The sequence below is a fragment of the Amphiura filiformis genome, chromosome 16 (genome assembly GCF_039555335.1).
Source record: "Amphiura filiformis chromosome 16, Afil_fr2py, whole genome shotgun sequence".
Taxonomy (NCBI): domain Eukaryota; kingdom Metazoa; phylum Echinodermata; class Ophiuroidea; order Amphilepidida; family Amphiuridae; genus Amphiura; species Amphiura filiformis.
The window spans coordinates 52,179,585-52,187,331 of record NC_092643.1 but is presented as its reverse complement, the minus strand read 5'-3'; the positions used below and the strand labels follow the sequence as shown (position 1 = coordinate 52,187,331).

The following is a 7,747-nucleotide window of genomic DNA, read 5'->3' as shown; positions in this document are numbered from 1 at the left end:
CTTTCAAAGTGTTTCACAGTCTGCAAACATTTAGTAATAATTTGTGCCCAGGTCTGCACAAACTTTTCAACATTGAAGTTAAGTCAATTTCTGGCAATGTACAAGTCAGAACTGTCTGGGGGTGACATTGTTAATGAGAAGCTTTAATAGTATGTGGTTACATTCCCAGTTCCCATTTCCCCTAATGCAACAAAAAAATGTTTGCTTGTCCATACAGATCACTTTAAGAAGCTGGGTCGGTCGGTCTAGAAAAGTATTTTTTATTTTTCTTTAATACCACAATTCCATGAGTAGGCTTATAGTTCCACATTTTAGGGTTTTTTTTGGATTTGGAGTGTCCCTGGACCTAGAGCTGAATGTTGGGATCATTCATGGTTGACTTTGCAAAAATAAAGAAATAAACATGATTTCAAAATGCACTGGATTTGTATCCATTTTGAAATCATTAATAGACTATATGACATAAATACAAATTTTTAACTTTACATATTAAAGACACAATTCAACCAAGTCAACCATGACTGATTCTAGCATTTGGCTGTATTTCCATGGACATATCCGAAAAATTCAATTAAAAACAAAACAAAACAAAACAAAACATTTTTTTTAAAAAAAAAAAAGTTTTACGGTCCGGTCTGCCAAGATGGTCGGTCGGACGAGGACAAGCAAACAACTTTGATTTGGACTAATTGCTGGACACAACTCTGTAAATTCCTCAACAGATCGGGAAATTAATTGGGAATTAACATGATTAAGGGTGTACTACACCCCTGCCCAATTTTGTGCCTATTTTTGCATTTTTCACAAAAATTATAGCGCATTGGTGACAAGTAAGATATGTATATTATAGGGGCAAGGGCTACAACTACTGCACTGGAAATTTTATTTCAGCACATACAGCAGTTGTGGAGTTACAGTCAAAAATGAGGGAAAACCAATATTTGATCAATAAATCAATAACTATTTGCCTTGAGTTGCTGAATTTTCAGTGCAGTAGTTGTAGTCCTTGCCCCTATAATATACATATCTTACTTGTCACCAATGTTGTATAATTTTTGAGAAAAATGCAAAAATATGCAAAAATTGGCCAGGGGTGTAGTACCCCCTTAATGTCATGTGTAAGTTGAACAGTTCCCATGGCCTTTTATCCTGCAATATTTCGACATCATAATATTCAATAGCCGTCTGCAATGTTCAAACAGTTGCCCGTCTTGCAGTATGGAGTGCCATGTACAACCAACTCAGTCCAGCTGATAATGTCCTTTGTATGTCAAAAAATGTCCTCATCTAAGTATTAATGAGCGAATCCCCAAAGATAACAACTTCCAGAGGTCCAGACCATGGCGAATACCTGTCATTAAAAAAGAAAATATATTGTGATTAATTTACAAGTAATGACTAATAACCAGATAATAATGAGAATAAAAAAATTTGAACAAATTGATGTTGAGGCGACAAAAAAAACTTTCTACGGGTGGATGAATTTCTCAAGTAGGATCAATTGCCCGATCAGGAAGAAGCTCGACAACACTAATCAATAGCACAGAAAGGTCGAAAAATAAAAATAGATAATAATAAAATTCCGCAAAAAAGATAAAACATGAAAATGTCACTATCCAAGCTATGTGCTTGCATTCATATGCTTTGTAAAAATATTGCCAAATTCAGATATAACAGAACAAAATTGCAACACAGTGGCCTATCATCGCCTATGGATCGGTAAAAATACACAGCATGCCGAACTACACATAATTTGCTCAACCAATTATCGGATCGGATATCAAATCCATATTTACAATATCGGTATCGGATCGGATATCGGTAAAAAAAAATTTTTGTGTAAAGTGGACTTTCTTCCCCAAATTTGGACCTTTTTAGACCAAAAAAGCATAAAAAACCTGATTTTTTTGCTTGCTACGCTCGCAAATTCTGTAATTTTGAGACTTTTTGTATACATGTCGAGGTGCGGTCGCACCCCCCTGCGTACGCGTACGGGCCTGGCGAAGAGCATTATTCACACAAGGGCGGCCTGTGCAAGTGCGAAAAAACATTGATGTCACTACTGAACTTGAAATATTAAAGTGAATCAATTTAGCCCGGGCAATTTAGGTAATTTCAAGAATGATGATTTGAAAAGTGAAATGTGTTCTATTTCTTGTTTTGGAATTTGATACTATTTTTTGTATTTTTAACGGATCATCAGGCAGACTTGTAGACCACCCGAGGCTATGAGCTATAAAAAGGTTAAAATTGCTAATGTGGTGATGCAAGTGGTGATGACACTGTGACTGTCACTGTGAACATGGTGAATCACGAAGTGTCCCTTACATTGTTTCCTGTACAAAATGTATTACTGTGTATGTGCATGGAAATAGTATGAATCTCAGTCAGATACTGACTTACCATTTACATGTTTACCAACATGGGCTTCGTCGACAAACACTCCACTGTCCACACAATCCCTCTGTGCAGAAGTCTGACATAAAAAGTGTTGTTTCCTGGTCCTCCAAAATCATTTCAGGACTACTGTTGCTGATTTCTGTTCGTCGTAGGTTGAATGATTGAAAATCCCACTGAATTTCTTCTCACACGGACTGCAACTCGTAGTTCATACACATGTACATGTATAGTATTATAGCTCCCCAGGCTTTCGACCGTAGCGTACCGGTCGAGTCCGTGTAGCAGCCTCTGAACAGGCTTCATCGTTGATCATGTTGAGGGAAAACTTGAACAGTAGAGACTAGTCGGGATTATGCACTTTCAGTTTCTCACGCGTTTGAACGGGAATTGGATTGCGTACTTTTTCGATGTCTAGTGAGCAAATTTCTTCAATATTTTGAGAAAATGATGTCAAATTTTCTATTCTATATTGTTTGGTAATAATGTCTTTTGCCAATAGTATGTTTAAAGTTGTAATTTTGTGTTTTTGATCGCAAAGATCGGATATTTTCGTTCCCGATTCGAATTCTGAACCCTTCGCAAGGGTGCCGATTTCGGCAGAACTTTGACGATAATTTTGCCTTTTTGGACACTAAAATGCATTCGATCCTTAATTTTGTTTCAATCGAGTCTTAAATTAGCAAGCACAATAAGGTTGGTACCACTTTTATATACATTGATAAAATTTTAAAGATTTTTTTTCAAGTTTCTAACCGGCGCAAATCGTTAAGTGTGTATTTCCCATTGACATCCAAAATGGGAAATACGAGTCTGATGGACATAGGAACGGCGTCCATGAGACTCAGCGAGTCTAGTAGAGACCATATATTTATATTAAATGGCTGTATTTCACGAGCAAGTAGGCCAGTTCAGTAATCAGTAATAATAATAAATATGTAAACAAATTTACCGTCGCTGTAAAACTAGCTAAAACTCAAATATGCCGGCGAAACAGATCTGACCTCTTGACACAGCGTGCACATTTCTACATGCGCACTATGCGATTCACCTTTGAAATCACTACGCAATTTATGAATGGGTTTTTGGCGATCTATTTTAAGGCAGAAAGTATGACATCATCGGCAGCCAATCAGCGGTCTTATTTTCTTCCGGGAGAATTCTCCCGGAATTCAAAGACTAACATAACACACTAAATAAGTGCGAAAAGGCTTTGGCTCAAGCAGAATATGATAGATGGCGCTCTCACTATGGTGCTCTATCCCAGGTAGCCAAAGCCTTGTTGAAAGGCTACTTTATAATTGAAACCGTCTTGGGTACATTTATCGTCGTACCCCACCCCCGCACAGTGTCATCGTACCGATATCTTCATGGCAGAAATCGCCATGGTAGGTTGAATCCACCTCCACGCATAGCCATTTTATATCGACCTGTTTAATAGTTTTGTGTCGCATCATGGGTCGAAGGACATCTGACTAAGGCTACTGACAATAGCCCCGATTAGCCCGGTTACTGTCCTCGCTGTGTGTTCGTCGAGCATGGTACACCATAGGTCATTTGGTTTTAGACTACCTTCACGATTGGCCTATACACTGCGCTATATAATTCGGCACATATAAATCAAAATTATTGTCAGTTTTTGACTCAAGACGCAAGCTAGTATCTCAAAGCGCAAACCAACGACTATCATATCACGAAATCATTTACGGGAGATATTCATCATTTTCAAACCCGGTATCCAAAGATTTATCGTCTGAATATCAATCGTGCATAGCACATCCACGTGTATCGATCCCGTGTATTCATTTCAGTGTCTCTTGCTGTATAGTGTAATTATTAACCGGGCGATGTCGGTGTGCCCCGGCTACTGACAGGTGATACTCCAATTTACCCACCAATGGACCCGCAATAGCTTCAAAGGCTATATTTTACTTATCGTGTGGCGCGCAGGCTTGAGAGGCAGAACGTTTTGAATTACCTAATTAATTATGTGAAAAATCCTATTATGGTAGTTATGTAGTGGGCGTGGACAGGCCATTCCATTTAGCTTTTATGAGGAATGAATAGCTTCACACTGCACTAATTGAAATGTATTGAAAGTTGGAATATATTGATAGCGTACGGGTATTCTATTTAAGTCAAGTGAGGATGGGCGAGCGCATGGGCGGCCAGGCGAGCGGAATGGGGCGGTTCGTCTCCCTATCTCAACAAAAATATGAAAAAAGATTTATTTTATATAGAAAAAAATACGATTTTGACTCTCTCATTTGCAACATTTTCCGACATGTTGGGAAAATCCAATCGGCCCCCAGAATGGCCATTAAAATATGGGTCAACTAAAATGGGCGTGTGAAGCGAGTTGAATTTTGTTGCGAGATTTGTAGCGGTACCGCACCCTTTGTATGGATCCGTGTAGATTTGTAGCGGTACCGCACCCTTTGTATGGATCCGTATAGATTTGTAGCGGTATCGCACCCTTTGTATGGATCCGTGTAGATTTGTAGCGGTACCGCACCCTTTGCATGGATCCGTAGATTTGTAGCGGTATCGCACCCTTTGTATGGATCCGTGTAGATTTGTAGCGGTAGCGCACCCTTTGTACGGATCCGTGTAGATTGGATTGTTGTGGGGAGATTTGTAGCGGTACCGCACCCTTTGTATGGATCCGTGTAGATTTGTAGCGGTACCGCACCCTTTGTATGGATCCGTGTAGATTTGTAGCGGTACCGCACCCTTTGCATCGATCCGTGTAGATTTGTAGCGCGGTACCGCGCCCTTTGCATCGATCCGTGTAGATTTGTAGCGGTACCGCACCCTTTGTATGGATCCGTGTAGATTTGTAGCGGTACCGCACCCTTTGTATGGATCCGTGTAGATTTGTAGCGGTACCGCGCCCTTTGTATGGATCCGTGTAGATTTGTAGCGGTACCGCACCCTTTGTATGGATCCGTAGATTTGTAGCGGTACCGCGCCTTTGCATCGATCCGTAGATTTGTAGCGGTACCGCACCCTTTGTATGGATCCGTGTAGATCTGTAGCGGTATCGCACCCTTTGTATGGATCCGTGTAGATTTGTAGCGGTATCGCACCCTTTGTATGGATCCGTGTAGATTTATAGCGGTATCGCACCCTTTGTATGGATCCGTGTAGATTTGAATTTTGTTGCGAGATTTGTAGCGGTACCGCATTTTGTTGCGAGATTTGTAGCGGTACCGCACCCTTTGTATGGATCCGTGTAGATTTGTAGCGTATCGCACCTTTGTATGGATCCGTGTAGATTTGTAGCGTATCGCACCTTTGTATGGATCCGTGTAGATTTGTAGCGGTATCGCACCCTTTGTATGGATCCGTGTAGATTTGTAGCGTCGCTTGTATGGATCCGTGTAGATTTGTAGCGGTACCGCACTTTGTATGGATCCGTGTAGATTTGAATTTTGTTGCGAGATTTGTAGCGGTACCGCACGCTTTGTATGGATCCGTGTAGATTTGTAGCGGTACCGCGCCCTTTGCATCGATCCGTGTAGATTTGTAGCGGTACCGCACCCTTTGTATGGATCCGTGTAGATCTGTAGCGGTATCGCACCCTTTGTATGGATCCGTGTAGATTTAGATTTATAGCGGTATCGCACCCTTTGTATGGATCCGTGTAGATTTGTAGCGGTATCGCAACCTTTGTATGGATCCGTGTAGATTTGTAGCGGTATCGCACCCTTTGTATGGATCCGTGTAGATTTGTAGCGGTACCGCACCCTTTGTATGGATCCGTGTAGATTTGTAGCGGTACCGCACCCTTTGTATGGATCCGTGTAGATTTGTAGCGGTACCGCACCCTTTGTAGCGGTACCGCACCCTTTGTATGGATCCGTGTAGATCTGTAGCGGTATCGCACCCTTTGTATGGATCCGTGTAGATTTGTAGCGGTATCGCACCCTTTGTATGGATCCGTGTAGATTTGTAGCGGTACCGCACCCTTTGTATGGATCCGTGTAGATTTGTAGCGGTACCGCACCCTTTGTATGGATCCGTGTAGATTTGTAGCGGTACCGCACCCTTTGTATGGATCCGTGTAGATTTGTAGCGGTACCGCACCCTTTGTATGGATCCGTGTAGATTTGTAGCGGTACCGCACCCTTTGTATGGATCCGTGTAGATCGCACCCTTTGTATGGCGGTAGCGCGCCCTTTGCATCGATCCGTGTAGATTTGTAGCGGTACCGCACCCTTTGTATGGATCCGTGTAGATTTGTAGCGGTATCGCACCCTTTGTATGGATCCGTGTAGATTTGTAGCGGTATCGCACCCTTTGCATCGATCCGTGTAGATTTGTAGCGATTTGTAGCGGTATCGCACCCTTTGTATGGATCCGTGTAGATTTGTAGCGGTACCGCACCCTTTGTATGGATCCGTGTAGATTTGTAGCGGTACCGCACCCTTTGTATGGATCCGTGTAGATTTGTAGCGGTACCGCACCCTTTGTATGGATCCGTGTAGATTTGTAGCGGTATCGCACCCTTTGCATCGATCCGTAGATTTGTAGCGTATCGCACCTTTGTATGGATCCGTAGATTTGTAGCGGTACCGCACCCTTTGTATGGATCCGTGTAGATTTGTAGCGTATCGCACCCTTTGTATGGATCCGTAGATTTGTAGCGGTACCGCACCTTTGTATGGATCCGTAGATTTGTAGCGTATCGCACCCTTTGCATCGATCCGCGTAGATTTGTAGCGTATCGCACCCTTTGTATGGATCCGTAGATTTGTAGCGTATCGCACCCTTTGTATGGATCCGTAGATTTGTAGCGGTACCGCACCCTTTGTATGGATCCGTAGATTTGTAGCGTATCGCACCTTTGTATGGATCCGTAGATTTGTAGCGGTACCGCACCCTTTGTATGGATCCGTAGATTTGTAGCGGTACCGCACCTTTGCATCGATCCGTAGATTTGTAGCGGTACCGCACCCTTTGTATGGATCCGTAGATTTGTAGCGTATCGCACCCTTTGTATGGATCCGTAGATTTGTAGCGGTACCGCACCTTTGTATGCATCCATGTCTGGTTAAGTGGATTGAAAGTTACATCATGTGAGAAGGGACAACCCTTGCAATCATGCAATTTGTAGCCTTTACAGGGGTCCAAATTGAAATAAGCTCTGATCTTTTATCAAAATTTGTCTTAAATTGTCCCTTTGGCAAATACAAATGAAAATAAGAACAGTTTGCATTCTTTTGCATATTTTATTACATAGGTAACATTACAAAACTTGGATCCAAACGGATTTTGACCTTTGTTGGCCCAGGGACTCTGAATGACTGTCTCACAAAAACTTACACAAACTTAGAAACAAGATTAC

General features: G+C 41.9%; 1 long non-coding RNA gene across 1 annotated transcript; it reads right to left on the bottom strand.

The window, feature by feature from the left end:
- Window positions 1-898: 898 nt before the first annotated feature.
- Window positions 899-2,735, bottom strand: LOC140136179 (uncharacterized). Its single transcript, XR_011856623.1, has 2 exons — window positions 2,404-2,735; window positions 899-1,351 (listed from the first exon to the last, which is right to left on the bottom strand). It is a non-coding gene; the product is annotated as an uncharacterized lncRNA (long non-coding RNA).
- Between the last annotated feature and the right edge of the window lie 5,012 nt (window positions 2,736-7,747).